General features: G+C 40.0%; 2 pseudogenes across 1 annotated transcript; both read right to left on the bottom strand.

Annotated features, from left to right (window-relative positions):
* Nucleotides 1-6,134: 6,134 nt before the first annotated feature.
* LOC113036577 (odorant receptor 131-2 pseudogene) lies at nt 6,135-7,256 on the bottom strand (annotated as a pseudogene). The gene has a single exon (XR_013901442.1). The product of XR_013901442.1 is annotated as an odorant receptor 131-2 pseudogene (transcript).
* An 11,115-nt stretch (nt 7,257-18,371) lies between these two features.
* LOC113036726 (odorant receptor 131-2 pseudogene) lies at nt 18,372-19,297 on the bottom strand (annotated as a pseudogene).
* Nucleotides 19,298-19,774: the final 477 nt, after the last annotated feature.

The following is a 19,774-nucleotide window of genomic DNA, read 5'->3' as shown; positions in this document are numbered from 1 at the left end:
TTTGACCCCACGGGATGAGATCTTGCGTGGAGCCCCAGATTGAGGGAGATTATCAGTGGTCTTGTATGTCTTCCATTTTCTGATGATTGCTCCCACAGTTGATTTTTTCACACCAAGCTGCTTGCCTATTGTAGATTCACTCTTCCCAATCTGGTGCAGGTCTACAATACTTTTCCTGGTGTCCTTCGAAAGCTCTTTGGTCTTGGCCATGGCGGAGTTTGGAGTCTGACTGTTTGAGGCTGTGGACAGGTGTCTTTTATACAGATGATGAGTTCAAACAGGTGCCATTCATACAGGTAACGAGTGGGGGTCAGAAAAGCTTCTTACAGAAGACGTTACAGGTCTGTGAGAGCCAAAGATTTTCCTTGTTTGAGGTGACCAAATACTTATTTTCCACCCTGATTTACGAATAAATTCTTTACAAATCCTACCATGTGAATTCATGGATTTTTTTTTCACATTCTGTCTCTCACAGTTGAAGTGTACCTCTGGTGCAAATTACTGACCTCTGTCATCATTTTAAGTGGGGGAACTTGCACAATCGGTGGCTGACTAAATACTTTTTTGCCCCACTGTATGTGATTTCAACTGTATATTTGATGATTGTCAGCACAGAGAGGGAGAGAGAGGAACAGAGAGGGAGATGGAGAATGAGGACAGAACAGAGATGGAACAAGAGCAGGTGAGACACACATGTTAGTCAAATGGTTGTTTAGCAAAAGTATCACCGTATCATAGGTACTCATGTATCTAGTACCTAGTGTTTCTTTTTAGGTTTGCTATTTTTCAAATTCGATATTTATTAAGTTATGCAGGCTTGTTTGCACAACAAGGCTAAATAATTATATGAACTTTTCTCAATCTAAATAGTGGACTTTGGTAGAATTAAAAAAATAATTGTAGTGCAGGCCTATGATGATTTTTAGTGCTACTATCATCTAGTTCTGATTCTGGTTCTGTCTTGGTTAAATACCAAGTAGTCCTGATTTTGAACTGTTGTAGTCCTGTTTTCATTCCGGATCAGTCTTGGGTCTGGTTGAATTGGGGTTTAGTCCTCATGTCTTGATAAAGCCCCGATTTTGTTCTGCCTTGCTGCTTAATTAAAAAACCAGTTTAAGGTGTCCTGCACATGTGATATATATTTTTCTCTATATGAAGTCATTCTTTTTTGAACAAAACTCAAAACGGAGCCAATTAATCTTTCAGTCATTTCTAACCCCCCCCCCCCCCCCCCCAAAAAAAAAAAATCCCACATACATACTACCCTTTAGGGCATAGGTGTCAAACTCTGGCCTGCGGGTCAAATTTGGCCCGCAGCCTAATTACATTTGGCCCGCGAAGCCATACCAAATTACTATTAGAGCTGGCCTACTGGTATTATACAGCTGATATATATATTGTTTAGTATTAAGCTTTGCTTGTTCCATATTCAGTTTTTCAGCAAAGCTTGTTTGAGTCCATAAGAAAAGATTCATTCTTATATCTGGAGGAAGATTTTTTTTTCCCCAATAAATATTAACGTTAGCCCGCGACTTTGTTCCAGTTTTGAATTTTGGTCCACTGTGTATTTGAGTTTGACACCCCTGTTCTAGAGTAATTAAGATAACCAAAACACACTGAAATGTTTTTTTCAGCCAGGATTTTACCTGTCACGTATGTCTTGGGATATTTTATTTTCTTGAAACTTGCAAATATAACTTCAGGACTGTTGTGTTTTTAAAGCTCATCAAAAATTGAGGATGTTGCAAAATGTCTGCTGGAATATTTACTTTTCGTTTTAATGTGTTTGACATTTCAATCCCGGGTAAAGGCCATAATTTTAACACTTTACTGTTGGATGCTCATTATGAGTTTTATAAGCAAGACCAGTGTGTATGTAAGATACTAACCCCGTGTTTGCCTACTGGTGGTGGTCAGAGGGCCCGGTGGCGCCTGTGTCCGGCAGCCTCGCCTCTGTCAGTGTGCCCCAGGGCAGCTGTGGCTACAATGTAGCTTGCTATCGCCAGTGTGTGAATGTGTGTGTGAATGGGTGAATGACTGAATGTAGTGTAAAGCGCTTTGGGGTCCTATGGACTAGAAAAGCGCTATACAAATGCAGGCCATTTACCATTTACCATCTGGAGGAATAAATATATTTCAATAAATATATTTCAATAAATATTAACGTTAGCCTGCGACTTTTTTCCAGTTTTGAATTTTAGCCCACTGTGTATTTGAGTTTGACACCCCTGCTTTAGGGCTAAGCCCCGGGTGTTTCAAATGTCTGGCTCCGCCTCTGGATGTGTCCTCTTGCCACTGCTCTACTCCCTCTACACCAGCGGTCCCCAACCCCCGGGCCTCGGACCAGTACCGGTCCGTGAGTCGTTTGGTACCGGGCCGCGAGAGTTGAGGCTCAGGTGTAAAAAGTGTATGGTTTTCAGGGTTTTTATCGGTTTTCAGCGTTATTTTGTTATCGTTTTTATCGTTTACTCGGTTTTCCTGGTTCTTTTCACGTGTGTTATGAATAAATTTTCTTTTTTTCAGTACCGGTACTAGTTTTATTTCGTTGTATTTATCCGCGACATCTTAAAGGCATAAACCGGTCTGTAACGCAAAAAAGGTTGGGGACCGCTGCTCTACACTTCAGACTGTGTAGCCGCCCATCGCTCCAACAGCATTGTGAAGTTTGCTGACGACACAGTGGTGTTGGGCGCCATTCAACAATGAATGAATGTATATGAATAGATTAGATTAGATTAGATTAGATTAGATGAAACTTTATTAATCAACAACACACAAATTAGTGTGTTGTTACCTGCCATAGAGAGCACTTCTAAGAGGGCATCGGAGTGTCATTATTAAATATAAGACTTATTCTTTTCAGGTTTCCTGTTCTGGTTTTCTGAGAGATGACAGTGGAACATTAATTTAAAGGTCATATGAAACTGAAGTTGTGAGATGGTGTCATCACCTTCCCTTAGCAGCCATTCCCCTTGATGGCTCCACATCAATGATAGATGGAGAACTCAAGAGACTCTACACTGAAGTCTAGTTCTGAAAGTTCTGAAAAAGTTTTTGCGTGTTCAGAATTTAACTGTCATAGTTATTGCCAAAGAGAACAAGTATATCCTGTTATTTTACATTTGTATATTCCTACCCTCATATGTCTGTAACAAATAATAATCAAAACCTATTGCCTCTTTTAAGGTATTTACTGCATGCACAGCACTGTAAATTAGTAAAAGAAAATTGTCTTCTCTGTTTCAGATACTAATTAATTTTTTAAATTGTTCAGTTTTATTGTGATAATATGTAACATGAAGCATGCCACATGCCATGACATTCCAGCAAATTTGCTGCAATAGCCCAGTATAACTCTAGATCTTAACCCTGAAATGCTGAAAGCTAAAAAAAACAAAAACAAAAACAAAAAACAACTTTCCATAGCATGCATGCTTTCTATTATAGGATGCACCAAAATACTATAGATGTGGAAAAGTCTGTACAGACTATCCCAGAAGGTTGTTTCTGTTCATCTGAAAGTAGTGTTTTCAATGGAAGAAATGTTTCATCACTCATCGAAGTGACTTCGTCAGTCTCAGCTGGCTGCAGGTTCCCCCAACCTTATAAACAGTACATTTGCACAATAACTGAAACCAGCCCACTGAATGAAAAATGGGCTGGGAGGTCAGTTAGTACAATTAGTTAGAACAAGACAATGCTATTGACCAGACCTCATACCACAGGCTATACCCAGGCGAATCTACACCTAAACTGAATGGTTTACACAAATAGGGTGTTCCTTTAAGAGCAATTGTCTGTATGATAACTTGGTCACCTATAGCATCTCAAAGTTTCTGGCCTCAATCTTCAACCTGTTGGTAGACAGCTCTGAACACCAGATCCAGAACACCTTGGACCTTGCTGAGAAGGTGAGAGATGACATTATGGAGGCAGGTGAAACAATGGACTTGCATGATGTTACATCACTCTTCATTTGCGATCCAGTCACTGAAGCGTTGGAGATAGTCCTTGAGAGATTACAGGATGACCACAACCTCAGCAACAGGACTATTATGACATGCATAGGTTCTTTCTCTTCAGCACCCTCTGCTGGTCATACTGGGAATAGTCACCAGCTTATATTTTGGTGGGGTTTTTCTGTGTTCCTGTGGGTAGAGGAAACAGGAAGCTGGTCGCTTGTTAACCTGCAGAATATGTTGTTGCTCTTTAAAACGTTTTATTACTGTATTAATGTACAACATGTTTACAAGTTTATTTGGTGCATTTCTATTACAGAGATTTGTTTAGAAACCAGTTATTTCATCTGTTATGTTTATCTTTGAGGAAGCTAAACTCACTAAGTTGTATTGTGATCAATACTGAGTCGCTGTTGATTACACATACTATATAACAGTACAGTTCATATCCTAGAAGTGTGAGTTAAAAGGAAAAGACATCTTGTAACATTTACTTTGCGTTTGTTTTTAGTTTTACGGAAAGAAAAGGATGTCAATCATTGAACTACTGACGAAGTAAAAAGCCTTAAACTTACTTCCGCCTCCAATGTTCATTGAAACCGTTAGCTGTCTGTCAAGTTGGGCAAAGGGACGCACAATAAGGACAGAGCAAGGACTGTGTCTTAATTCCACCTACAATGGCTTGCAAAAGTATTCGGCCCCCTTGAACTTTTCCACATTTTGTCACATTACAGCCACAAACATGAATCAATTTTATTGGAATCCCACGTGAAAGGCCAATACAAAGTGGTGTACACGTGAGAAGTGGAACGAAAATCATACATGATTCCAAACATTTTTTACAAATAAATATCTTAACAGTGGGGTGTGCGTAATTATTCGGCCCCCTGAGTCAATACTTTGTAGAACCACCTTTTGCTGCAATTACAGCTGCCAGTCTTTTAGGGTATGTCTCTACCAGCTTTGCACATCTAGAGACTGAAATTCTTGCCCATTCTTCTTTGCAAAACAGCTCTAGGAACTAGGTCAGTTTTAAAAACAACAACAACAACAACAAAAAAACCTTCCCTCAACAAGTGAGCTTCTGTAAATACTGTTCACAAAAATACAATAAAAAAGAAATCATTCTTATTATTAATGATAATAACAATTTATTTACTGTTTAATATCGTTAATATTTTTGTTGTCATGATTGTTATCAACGGATTATGATCAGTACTGAAGATGTTTTTCAAAATAATATTATTCCAACATTCATCATTGTTCACCGCAGCAATAAAATGATAAAAGTTGTATTTGTTGTATATGTATATATCATTTGTGGATCTGTATTTATTACCCTATCAGATAATACTGAGTTACAATGATATTCTTTAGGGCTGCCATGTAACACATACTAAATCATTTGTATATTTCAGATAAAATAAATGTATGTTGCACCAATTCATAACAATAGATCAAGCTAAACCGATCAAGCTCCAACATTAAGAAAACTCAACAATTCATTCTGAGAAAAAGTTAAGCATCTCATATTAGGGGAAAAAAATTCTCTTGGACAAATATCGTAGATAAGTACAATAAACAAATCCCTTATTTAAAAATACGATAAACACAACATTTATTTTAATTGTATTTTCTGATTTTAAGATTTTGTGTAATTTGCACCCATACAATTCACTGTTCACTGCACCTGAAATTGCTGTTTACATCTCTTAGCAAAAAGTCCCTGGAGCGCTTGCAGATTTTCCAAAACGCTGCAGCAAGGCTTCTGACCAAAACATCTAAGAACTCTCAGGTGACACCATTGCTAATACAGCTGCACTTGCTCCCCATGGAATTTAGAGTCCATTTTAAGATTCTGGTTCTGACCTTTAGAGCTCCAGCCTACATCATTGAACTTCTACAGCCCTATGTCCCTTGCAGGCCCCTGAGGTCATGTGATCAGGGCCTACTTGTTATTCAGCATACAAGGCTGAGAACTAAGGGAGACAGAGCTTTTGCAAATGTGGCTCCCAGACTGTGGAACTCCCACTGAGCTTAAGATGTGTGGACTCAACAACTAAAAACACATCTTTTAAAAATTGCATTTTGTTAACTTTTGTCTGTTTTTGATTTATACTTTGTCTTCCCTGTGTGAAGCACCTTGTCATCTTTTATCTAGAAAGGTGCTATATACATAAAAATTTGACTTTACTTATTCACTAAACAGTGACGTAATACACAAAGCACAGTTTGTTTTAAATAAAAAAAATGCAACCACACAGAACATATACAGAAAAAAAACTGGAAAACTGGAAAACTACAAATAATTTAATCATCCATACATTTTAACATGAAATATAAATGACAGCATTTATATTTCTATTGTGATTCAAATTACATTTATTTTGAACAGGATGAAGTAGGCATAAGATTTTTCAGTACAAGAAAAATATTTTCATCCCTGAGGCCATAGATCAGAGGACTCAGGCACCTTGGAGCAATGTTAAACATGATGTAGTTAAAATATCGGACATTTAGAATTAAACTGAAATCAATCTGAAGCACTGCAATTTCTATGAATGGGCACCACAGTTGAATGAGACAGAGCAGCAACTGGAAAGCATGAAGGATCACTGTTTTGAGTCCTTTTTGTGTCAACTTCTTTTTCTCTCCTGATGCAGCTTTGGCCACTTTCATTATTTGAACATATGAGTATGCAATGGTGATGCCCATAATCAAGAAATACAATTGATACACAGCTGATCGAACATGATCCTGCCATCTGTAAAGAGAAAATGTGTCTCCACTACATATCATGGATTGCTTGTAGAACTTAAGTGAGCCGGAGGCAAAAAACATGGACAGAATAATTATACAAGGACCAGAGCTGACACCATGAATGATCAGGATACAGTACATAGTGCTGCGTGTGGAGCAGAGCTGTCCATGACGCAGGGGCATACAAATGGCCACATAGCGCTCCAGAGTCATTGCTGTCAGGGTAACTGGTGTGACAATGAAGTAAAGAAGTACAACAACAGAGATAGTTATACACAACCACACTGGCATTGTAATTTCAAAATGGGTCAATATAAACAAAATATCTGACACCAATAACAAAACACTGTCTGACAGCAGTGTTACAAAAAACAAGATGTAACGTGCAGATGTGTGAAAGGATTCCTTTTTAACAAAGATCACAATGAGCAACATGTTGATGCAAAGAAAAATTATTACCAGGATCTCTACAATAATGACCCGGTAGCTGACTGGTCGTGGAAAAAAACCATAATTCACTGAGTTGTTACCTGCCATAGCAAACAAACCTGTTTGAAGTACTTCTAAGAGTTCATTAAAGTTTTGTTTGATAAATGTAAGATTGTCAAAACTCAAAATCAAATCCAGTGGAGAATCAAATCCAGAGCCAAATGTCTTCTGCTGCGTTCCCTGCAGTTTTCTGAAAAATGACCGTGCATCATGAAATTGAAGCTTACAGCAACTAAGAATAACAATTACACATGAAACTTCGTTCTACTGTGTTGTCATCGTGCTCTAGTACCCAATCTCCTCTGATCAATGCCTCTAAATAGGTAATTGATGGTATACTCAGGAGACTTTGCAGTAAAGTCAACATAACAGATCTGAAAGAACTGAAAAGTTGTTGTTTGCTGTGAAGGTAATCAATTCTGTAATTAGTGCAACAAGTGAGACTAAATCCCATTATTTTAGTTTTATTTGCTTGCATTTTATTTGCTTATTTTGGCGCTCATCTACATCTACTATCTGACTCCTGTTTGAGATTTGAAGGTATTATTTTGAAGGCACGACTACCTGTAAAATTGTTGTCTGTGCAGTTATCGGGCAGTTTGGAGGAGAGTGTTGTAACGGAGCACGTGGAAGTTTATTTTGTCATTAGCAGCCCCCTTGATAGAGGCAAAAAGGTATGGTTATGATGTAAATAAGTACATCTTTAAATATTTTGAGTGACAGAAACGGCAATTGTTAAGTTTGTCATTGTGGGAAGGGATGCTTGTGTGATATGTTGATTATGTACTCATGATTTTATATACAGTGGCTTGCAAACTCATAACACATCTATGTCTTTGCCTGTAGAAAACTTCCTCATATTTGAAATACAGTGGCTTGCAAAAGTATTCGGGCCCCTCGAACTTTAGAAGACTAGCAGCTGTAATTGCAGCAAAAGGTGGTTCTACAAAGTATTGACTCAGGAGGCTGAATAATTACGCACACCTCACTTTTCAGTTATTTATTTGTAAAAAATGTTTGGAATCATGTATGATTTTCGTTCCACTTCTCACGTGTACACCACTTTGTGTTGGTCTTTCACGTGGAATTCCAATAAAATTGATTCATGTTTGTGGCTGTAATGTGACAAAATGTGGAAAAGTTCAAGGGGGCCGAATACTTTTGGAAGCCATTGTATTTTCATTGTAGGCAAGATTAGAGAGCTAGATTTAAACTTGGGTGATTTTATTTATAGTGCTGAGATGAGGAAGACCGGAGGCAGGACAGGACAGTGTAAGGGGGTGGTACAATGGGCGGGTTGTGACCTAGACCTCAGTAGACGTAGTTGAAGCAGGCTAGTTAGCTCCAGATGAATCTGTATTTTATTGTGAAGTGTAAACACAGATGTCTGACTTTATAAGTAAAAGTTTCCACCTGATCGCTACCATCATAAAGAATCTGTGAAGTCGGTGTACTTCAATATCACGTAGAGTCATTGGTTAAGTTATTTGTTCTAAATGTTTACAGTTGTAAGAGTATGGACTTTTAACTTACACGCTGTTTTTATGTACACTTTCCCAGCTCTTATGGTGAAACTGAATGGTTATTACCAATAAACCTGAGGATTCATCATTAAAGTGTCATCCTTCATTCTACAGCATTAGTTTATGGTAGCTAACTAATAACAGAACCAATAACTCAGGGGAAAACAATGGGATTTATATTAAAAGTGAGTCTAAGGGGGGCACTTTCGCACTGCCACTAGCTGTAACAGTGAGGTTTATGTTAAGAAACCAAGGATATACTGTCCACTCTGATTGGTCTCATTGATATGCTCTTCCCTGGGCACTGTAAGTTCCAGATCAGATCAGATCAGGGGCCCGTTCTTCGTACGTCGCTTACTACATCCAAGATCAAATGACACATCCAAGACCAAATCATCGCGCTAACCGTGAGCTCGCTAATCCGGTTCTCCGAACACACCTGCTGTTGACGATTGGATGAAGTAATGTGCGATCACTGGGTGTCGTAAAAGGGGCTACGCATCGATAGTAGAAACATTGATCGGCAACCCTCTGATTGGTCGGCGAAAATGTCGAAGGAGCGCGCTCGGTATTTTTCGGCAGCAGAGCAAGAACTCTTGAGTGAGGGATTTCAGGAGTTTCAGAGTTTAATTAAAACGCAAGGGAACACTGCAAAGGCTGCAAAAGCAAGGAGAGAGGGCTGGCAGAAAGTTGCTGACAAATTAAACTCATAAGTAATTTAATAATGACAATAATAATGGAGTGGATTGATATAGCGCTTTTCAAGGCACCCAAAGCGCTTTACAATGCCACTATTCAGTCACTCTCACATTCACACACTGGTGGAAGCAGCTACGGTTGTAGCCACAGCTGCCCTGGGGCAGACTGACAGAAGCCAGGCTGCCATATTGCGCCATCGGCCCCTCTGGCCAACACCAGTAGGTGGTAGGGTAGATTTATCATATCACACTATATTATCCAATATTATATTACATTATAATATGTTATATTATATCCCCTTTCACATTAGAGCCACAACAGGACCCACTAGAACATGGGAACAAGTAAAAGTGAAATAAGAATATTCTACAGAATGGTAATATTTATCACTTATATTGCTTTTAGTCTCTTGGAATGAGACCCTGGAATACTCTGTTTGTTGGTTCATAACAGCAACCAAGAAAAGGGCAGAGCAAAAAAAGACAGGTGGTGGTCCTGCACCCCCTCGTCAACAAGTTGGTTAAGTGAATAATACCCTCACGGGAATATCGATATCTCTCAATGAGCACACTGTTGCGCTGAGCTGAGGGATCCTGTCTATCCCGCAATATACGCTGAATTCTGAGGACTCTCCTTATCAATCTTGCACCTTTCGCAATGGGTTGCTCGCGTAAACGGACAGGACATGGCTGCGACAGGCTTCCCAAATCCACCTTCGCTTTTATAGCCGTGGTCTCCCATCTTGATTGCACAAAGTAATTTGCAATTACTACTCTGAAATATGAATTACATCTGTAATAATCACATACATGTAATAGAATGTTAATAGTACATTTCCCTTTTTTAGGAAATGACCTGTATGTATCTGTGTGAAATCAATAAATGGATCAAGTGCTGCATTATCTTTAGTTACATTGATGTTATTTATTTATGGTGAAACAGTGGTGGAATATCGCTGTTGCTTTCGTATAAATGAAGCGGACATACCTGCGTGGCCGCGATCTAATCCTGTTTACATAAAGTAAACCTGCTCCCACATCGCCGTGAAACACCAGATACTCGATGAGGAGTTGAGGGGACAATGTCTGATTGGTGTATCACCACATGGCCAGAGGGGGAAGTCGTTACAGTCTCAGACAGAGGAGAAGGGGACAAAGGAGAGTGGGAATGGGGTTGTGACTGGTTTAGAGGTGGTGGCTGGCAAACCTGAGGGTCTGATGAGGTTGCAGGGCGGCCCTGAACATTCCAGCTCCCTTTAGCTCCAGATTTCTAAGCTGTGAAGGGCAAAGCACCTGATAATGCAGTCAATTGTGGAATCTGGGGCTGTACAGGTATGTCACCAGCAGGCGAGTTGGTTCCACCAGGTGCATTGTAAGGCCTGAGATGATTGTAGTGAACAATTTGAGTCTTGTCTGATTGGTCCAGGAGGTAACAAATCTTGTACATGACACCAGAGTTTTCTCCATCTGTTCCAAGGCACTCCAATATCTCAAAGGGGTCCTTCCAATGTGGAGCAAGTTTTTGCTTTGCTGTAGTGGGGTCATTTAACCACACCAAGTCACCCGGAAACATAAGGAGTGTGTTTGATGCCCCTATCGTACAGTTGTTTCTGCTGGTTGCGGGCCCAATCTCTGTTCCATGCAGCAGTGTTGAAGGCAGACTGAAGTCTCTGAGTCAACTGGACGTAGTCAGCAGGAGAAGCAGAAGTAGATGATGCTGGCATGGTGGTAGGCAACAGCATATTAGCAGGCATCTGTGCCTCATGTCCATGTGTGAGAAAGAATGGCATGAACCCCGTGGTAGAGTGAGGACTGGTGTTGCCAAAGCAACTTGATTGAGGCAGTCATCCCATTCGCCAGGCTGCTGAAGGAGTAACTTAGCTAACTGGTCAATAAGTGTTCAGTTGAACCTCTCGACCATCCCATCACATTGAGGGTGATATGGGCTGGTCCGTGTCTTCTGGATGCCTAGCAGCTGAAACAGGTGTTTCACCACGTCAGATTCAAATTGACGTCCTTGGTCTGTGTGCAGCATTTCAGGGACGCCGTGCTGACAGATGAAGTTGTCAAACAGGCATTTTGCAACTGTTGCGGCACGTTGGTCTGGGATAGCATAGAGGTTGACATATTTCGAGAAACAGTCTTGAATTCCCAGCGCATACCTGTTGCCATGACTCGTAATGGTGAGTTCAAGTATGTCAGCTGCCACCTTTTGAAATGGTTCCGCTGCAACAATTGTTTTCATTGGAGCTCTGTGATGAGGTGTGGGATTCCATCTGGCATCACATGGAGTGCATTGTGTGCACCATATTCTGATGTCCTGTGACATGAATGGCCAGTAATATAGCTGCTGAGCACGTTTCAGGACCATCTCTGCTGATACGTGACCGGACACTGGGTTGCCGTGCAGCAGCTGTAGGACAGTGTCTTTTAAAGATTCAGGAACAACCAACTGATGCAACACTGAATTTTGGGATGGGTTGAAAGCTCTACGACAGAGTAAGCAATTGTGAAATGTAAGTCTAGAGTACTCATGCCATAGCACTTTTTTCTGAGGTGGGCATTTTTCATACACCAGTAGGGTGGTTTTCGACCCTTAGCTTTCCAGCCAATGACTTCTGACAGTACAGGATCTTCTTGTTGTTCACTTTTGAGATTATCTTCAGGCAGCTCAAGCACAAATGTGGAAGACACAGATAGCACTGCACACAGCAGTCGTGGATCAGGAAAGTCATTGCATGGAATGTGTTTTTCGTCAGTAAGGCAAAGGCAAAGGCAAATTTATTTGTATAGCACAATTCAACAACAAGGGGATTCAAAGTGCTTTACAGAGACATTAGAAACAAAAACAAATAAAAAGCATGATTTAAAATTGATTAAAACAAGCTAACAAACAAACTAACTAAACACACACATTTCACACCTGTTCGCGCGATCTGAACCCTTATCGTAAGGGGATCTACCAGTCCTTCTGTGGACGAGCTACTTTCTATTTTAAATTCCCTGAATTTAAAATACTCTCTAGACCCAGTCTAGACCCAGCTGGGGAGCTACCCAGAGCTCTAATCCCACACCTGTTCGCGCGATCTGAACCCTTATCGTAAGGGGAGCTACCAGTCCTTCTGTGGACGAGCTACTTTCTATTTTAAATTCCCTGAATTTAAAATACTCTCTAGACCCAGTCTAGACCCAGCTGGGGAGCTACCCAGAGCTCTAAACCCACTTAACAAACAAACAAACAAACAAAACAGTATATAAAATCAAAACAGATAAAATCAGAACAGTAGATAAAATCAGTAGTTAATGTAAGTTTTGAAATTTAAGCTTAACAAACAAACAAAACAGTATATAAAATCAAAACAGATAAAATCAGAAATAGATAAGATCAGTAGTTAGTGTAAGTTTTGAAATTTAAGCTTAAAAGTGTGGATTTGGTGCTTTATTCAAATGCAGCTGAGAATAGGTGAGTCTTCAACCTGGATTTAAATAAACTGAGTGTTTCAGCTGATCTGAGGCTTTCTGGGAGTTTGTTCCAGATATAAGGAGCATAAAAGCTGAATGCAGCTTCTCCGTGTCTGGTTCTGACTCTGGGAACTGATAAAAGACCGGATCCAGATGACCTGAGGGATCTGGAAGGTTCATACTGGGTCAGGAGGTCACTGATGTATTTTGGTCCTAAACCATTCAGAGCTTTATAGGCCAGCATCAGAACTTTAAAGTCTATCCTCTGACGGACAGGCAGCCAGTGTAAAGACCTCAGAGCTGGACTGATGTGGTCCACTTTTTTGGTCTTAGTGAGGACCCGAGCAGCAGAGTTCTGAATGAGCTGTAGTTGTGTGACTGATTTTTTAGGTAGACCTGTAAAGATGCTGTTACAGTAATCAAGCCTGCTAAAAATGAATGCATGGACTAGTTTTTCCAGGTCCTGTTGAGACATCAGATCTTTTATCCTTGAAATATTCTTGAGGTGATAGTAAGCTGATTTTGTTATTGTCTTAATGTGTTTTTCTAAGTTTAGGTCTGCATCCATCACTACACCCAAATTTCTCGCCTGGTTTGTGGTTTTTAGATGTATAGATTGAAGTTCTCTGGTGACCTGTAATCGTTTTTCTTTGGCGCCAAAGACTATTACTTCAGTTTTGTTTTTGTTTGTTGTTAGCCTGTCAACTGTAGAAAATAAGACCTGAGCATTATGGCTGTTTTTAGTATTTGGGGTACCACTTGGGAACCTGGGAGGTGCATCCACAGATGGATAAAACTGCAGCCGTCACATTCTGATTGCACCCCAAGTCCAAAAAACACATGAGTCGGTTCTTGAGACTGGCTGGTTACTACCCTGGTTCATGCCAGGCTTTGCAGACCTGACCAGCTCCTTGACTGATCTCACCCGTAACAGTGCCCCATATCTGATCCGATAGACAGAGCAGTGCCAGGCGGTGTTGTGGGGAACCCCTCCTCTACATGCGCCGACCGACACCTCGCACAGAGGGCTGTTTTGTCCCAGCAGGTAAGGGGGGGTCGACCGACCAATTCCGCATGAAAATAATAAGAGCAGGAGGCCAGTGGAGAAAGATGAAGATGATGAAGAAACTTTTATTTATTTGTCACTTGCAGTTGCCTGCAAGAAAGAGTGCCTGGCCATCCGGTGGGCAGCCGATTCTCTTCATTATTACCTCCTGATTCTAGACAGAATGTGCTGATGTTTTGTCACCTTTGTTGTGCATTTTACATCTTACAACTTGATAGTGTTCATCCAGCTGTTCTACTATGCTAAGCCTACTAGAAAGGTGTAACTTCATGCTACTGTCCATATGGCTACAGCTAGTTTATTTTGTGTTTTGCACTTTTCTGTTAAGTGCTTTAAGTGGTGCACACTCGAGGTGGTCCAAAATGTACTGATACCAGAAGGCATTCCTCACCCATGTCTAATTAGTCAACTGCGCTTCCCATATGGTGTGCTGGAGAAAGTTAGTATATATGCTCTCCAACAATTCATGGACTGCTGCTGAATATTCAATTTTCAATGGTCAGGTCCAAGCACTTTATTCTTTCATTTGTTTTGATAAACAGCCTTAATATTGGATGTTGCCATAAATAAACAACTGAATTTAACTTTTCTATTACAACAGCACTTGAATTTGCTATCCTCAGTCAAATGTGCCTTTTCTCTTTTGGAGGACAAGGGTGCCTTCAATGTGGCAATGTGTAAATGGCATTGTACTATCCAATCAAATACGTAAATGAGGCATATTGTCCCTGCCGGTAGACCTGCCTTTTGTGTTCCTGTATAGTTTTTTGTGTTTTCTTCTCCTCCCCTCCCTTCCCTGTGTCTCTGTTTTGATGTGGGACGTTTAGGACCAGGACGTTTGGGCACCGAGTGCTGTTCACCCTGGAAGTGCTCCCGCGCTGGAGATTGCCCCATCTGATGCCCATCAGCCACTGCCACGTGTAGCTGATTAGAGTCTTCAGGGGCATCCCTTTTTATACTCGTTAGTATGGCCATGGCTGGCTTTTTGTAAACATCTTTTTTGTAACGATGTTTTTGATTTGTTTTCACTAAGAGTCGGGAGCGGAGTGTTTCACGGGAGAGGAGCCAAAGCTGGGCATTGGAGTTTATTGTTACCATGATACATGCCACGCACACTTGCACTGTGAGTGATTCAGGAGGCATCACCTTGGGAGCCCCAGTGCATTGCATCCAGCACATTGTTTATTTATTGTTGTTTCATTTTCATTCATTTTCACTGTTCATAAACACACTGTCTTTTGAAGAGTTCAGCATTTGGGTCCTCTGCATACCTCAGACGTTACACATACGTTACACAGACGCACACACCTGCCTATACATACAAACGTGGACACAGACAGCAGAACAGTGCAGCAAAAACACATAATAATAATTGAGTGGCCACTTTCATGAGTAAATCCTATAAGGCTTACATGATTTACTCATGAAAGTGGCCACTTTCTCATTACTTTCATATATTGTTTTAGTAAGTATCCAAAACATACAAGTTTCATTTATATAATTTTTCAAGGGATCTTATATCTGTTTTCAGGGGATATAAGATCTGGGGGCGGGGGGTCTGCTTTAGCTGGTACAATGACCTCTAACCTCTAAAGGTTGGTAGAAACAAGAAAGAAACTGTGTGTTTTTAAGAGCACAACAGGCATCCATCTCAGTTACTATAAAAAACATTCACGTGAACCAGTTGAATGTAAAAGAAGCACAGAAAATTTCATTGGCATTAAACTTTGTCCAGAAGATGGAAATTATGCTGCCTTTCTAGACTATGGAGAAAAGCGTTAGGTGCAAAAAATGAAATCTTTTTTGGCAGCCACTCTTCACGTGTACTATAGGTGGCTGCTTCCTGTCATTCTGCATTTCTGCATTTGGAATATATGTACACTGTGCCAACTGTGTTGAACTTTGCAGAACATGCAAATCCTCACTGAGCAGCACCTTTGTGCTGTGCTTTGCTCAAGGCAGCAGGAAATTGTTTTTGTGTGGTGGAAGCAGTAGAAAACAATGGACTTCAATGGACAGTTATTTAAGACAAAAAGAAGAAGAAGAAAGAAATGGGAAAAGAGTAGAACGAAATGCAAGCACTGTTGATCTCATAGTTATATTTACAGTGGGGCAAAAATGTATTTAGTCAGCCACCGATTGTGCAAGTTCCCCCACCTAAAATGATGACAGAGGTCAGTAATTTGCACCAGAGGTACACTTCAACTGTGAGAGACAGAATGTGAAAAAAAAATCCATGAATCCACATGGTAGGATTTGTAAAGAATTTATTCGTAAATCAGGGTGGAAAATAAGTATTTGGTCAATAACAAAAATACAACTCAATACTTTGTAACATAACCTTTGTTGGCAATAACAGAGGTCAAACGTTTACTATAGGTCTTTACCAGGTTTGCACACACAGTAGCTGGTATTTTGGCCCATTCCTCCATGCAGATCTTCTCGAGAGCAGTGATGTTTTGGGGCTGTCGTCGAGCAACACGGACTTTCAACTCCCGCCACAGATTTTCTATGGGGTTGAGGTCTGGAGACTGGCTAGGCCACTCCAGGACTTTCAAATGCTTCTTACGGAGCCACTCCTTTGTTGCCCGGGCGGTGTGTTTTGGATCATTGTCATGTTGGAAGACCCAGCCTCGTTTCATCTTCAAAGTTCTCACTGATGGAAGGAGGTTTTGGCTCAAAATCTCACGATACATGGCCCCATTCATTCTGTCCTTAACACGGATCAGTCGTCCTGTCCCCTTGGCAGAAAAACAGCCCCATAGCATGATGTTTCCACCCCCATGCTTCACAGTAGGTATAGTGTTCTTGGGATGCAACTCAGTATTCTTCTTCCTCCAAACACGACGAGTTGAGTTTATACCAAAAAGTTCTACTTTGGTTTCATCTGACCACATGACATTCTCCCAATCCTCTGCTGTATCATCCATGTGCTCTCTGGCAAACTTCAGACGGGCCTGGACATGCACTGGCTTCAGCAGCGGAACACGTCTGGCACTGCGGGATTTGATTCCCTGCCGTTGTAGTGTGTTACTGATGGTGACCTTTGTTACTTTGGTCCCAGCTCTCTGCAGGTCATTCACCAGGTCCCCCCGTGTGGTTCTGGGATCTTTGCTCACCGTTCTCATGATCATTTTGACCCCACGGGATGAGATCTTGCGTGGAGCCCCAGATCGAGGGAGATTATCAGTGGTCTTGTATGTCTTCAATTTTCTGATGATAGCTCCCACAGTTGATTTTTTTCACACCAAGCTGCTTGCCTATTGTAGATTCACTCTTCCCAGTCTGGTGCAGGTCTACAATACTTTTCCTGGTGTCCTTCGAAAGCTCTTTGGTCTTGGCCATGGCGGAGTTTGGAGTCTGACTGTTTGAGGCTGTGGACAGGTGTCTTTTATACAGATGATGAGTTCAAACAGGTGCCATTCATACAGGTAACGAGTGGGGGACAGAAAAGCTTCTTACAGAAGACATTACAGGTCTGTGAGAGCCAGAGATTTTCCTTGTTTGAGGTGACCAAATACTTATTTTCCACCCTAATTTACGAATAAATTCTTTACAAATCCTACCATGTGAATTCATGGATTTTTTTTCACATTCTGTCTCTCACAGTTGAAGTGTACCTCTGGTGCAAATTACTGACCTCTGTCATCATTTTAAGTGGGGGAACTTGCACAATCGGTGGCTGACTAAATACTTTTTTGCCCCACTGTATACTGGTTCAATTATATTTTTTCAACAGTGGTTCCTATAACAGCTTTCTTATCGCATTCTATTAAATGCAGAAATAGTCGAAAGCAATTGTGATTTTTTTTTTACTGTGGTAAATACTGTTCCTAAAAATACAGTTTTTTAAAGAAATTATTATTAGTATTATTAGTAGTATAGTTATCACTAATAATAGTAACAATTTATTTTATTGTTAAATATCAGAACAGTTATAAAATACATTTAGAATTCATATTTTTGTTGCAGTGATTCTTATCAGTGAATTACAATCAGTACCAAATATGTTTTTAAAAATATTAATTATTCCATCATCCGTTCATGATAGTAATACAATTAAAGTTGTATTTGTTGCTATATATTGTGCATCTATGTTGATTGAATTCTGAGGAAGTTAACCATGTCATATCAGAGAAAAAAACAATTTTGGTCAAATTGAGCACATACCCTAAAATAAGTGAATAAATTATAATAAAAAAAATAATAAACACTTGACAATTATTTTCATTTAATTTTCTGGGGGGGGAGGGGGGGTTAATGCATAACAATATAGCATCATAGAGCATGGAAAGCAAGTTGCACAATTACTAATAAATTGAAATTCATCATTATTTACATGAAAATTTTCTTGCATATTGAAGCAGTTTCCCTGTATAGATTTAGAATTTAGTATTTATATTTCTGATGTAACTCAAATTATGTTTATTTTGAACAGGATGAAGTAGGCATAAGACTTTTCAGTACAAGAAAAATGTTTTCATCCCTGAGGCCATAGATCAGAGGACTCAGGCACCTTGGAGCAATATTAAACACGATGTAGTTAAAATATCGGACATTTCGAAATAAACTAAAATCTATCTGAAGTAGTGCAATTTCTATGAATGGGCACCACAGCTGAATGAGACAGAGCAGCAACTGGAAAGCATGAAGGATCACTGTTTTAAGCCCCTTATGTGTCAACTTCTTTTTATCTCCTGATGCAGCTTTGGCCACTTTCATTATTTGAACATATGAGTATGCAATAGTGGTGCCCATAATCAAGAAATAACATTGATACACAGCTGATCGAACATGATCCTGCCATCTGTAAATAGTAAATGTCTCTCCACTACATATCATGGATTGCTTGTAGAACTTAAGTGAGGCGGAAGCAAAGAACATGGACAGAATAATTATACAAGGGCCAGAGCTGAGAACATGAATGATCAGGATACAGTACATAGTGCTGCGTGTGGAGCAGAGCTGTCCATGACGCAGGGGCATACAAATGGCCACATAGCGCTCCAGAGTCATTGCTGTCAGAGTAACTGGTGTGACAATGAAGTAAAGAAGTACAACAACAGAGATAGTTATACACAACCACACTTGTATTGTAAATTCAAATTGGCTCAATACAAGTAAAACATCTGACACCAATAACAAAACACTGTCTGACAGCAGTGTTACAAAAAATAAGGTGTAACGTGCAGATGTGTGAAAGGATTCCTTTTTAATAAAGATCACAATGAGCAACATGTTGATGCAAAGAAAAATTATTACCAGGATCTGTACAATAATGACCCGGTCATAGACTGGTCGCTGCAAAAAAACATCATTCACTGAGTTGTTACCTGCCATAGAGAACAAAAATATGTACTTCTAAGAGTTCATTAAAGTTTTGTCAATAAATATAAGATTTTCTTTTTAATAAAAATCAAAAATCAAATCCAGTGAAGAAACCGCCCATTCTGTTCCAGAGCCAAATGTCTTCTGCTGCGTTCCCTGCAATTTTCTGAGAAATGACTGTGCATCATGAAATTGAAGCTTACAGCAACTAAGAATAACAATTACACATGACACTTCCTTCTACTGTGTTGTCATCTTCCCTTAACACCCATTCTCCTCAATATAGATGCTTTTAAATTTTTAATTGATGGTATACTCAGGAGACTTTGCAGTAAAGTCAACATAACAGAACTGTAAAAGAACTGTAAAGTTGGTGTTTGGCGACAAGGTAATCAATTCTGTCAATCAATAAGACAACACCCCTCTATTTTAGGTTTATGTCTTAAAAACTCCTAAACTGATGTGACTTTGACATGTACTATTTCTGTT

The sequence above is a fragment of the Astatotilapia calliptera genome, chromosome 14, assembly GCF_964374335.1.
Source record: "Astatotilapia calliptera chromosome 14, fAstCal68.1, whole genome shotgun sequence".
NCBI lineage: Eukaryota > Metazoa > Chordata > Actinopteri > Cichliformes > Cichlidae > Astatotilapia > Astatotilapia calliptera.
The sequence above is the reverse complement of the archived record's forward strand: the minus strand, read 5'-3'. Positions and strand labels throughout refer to the sequence as shown.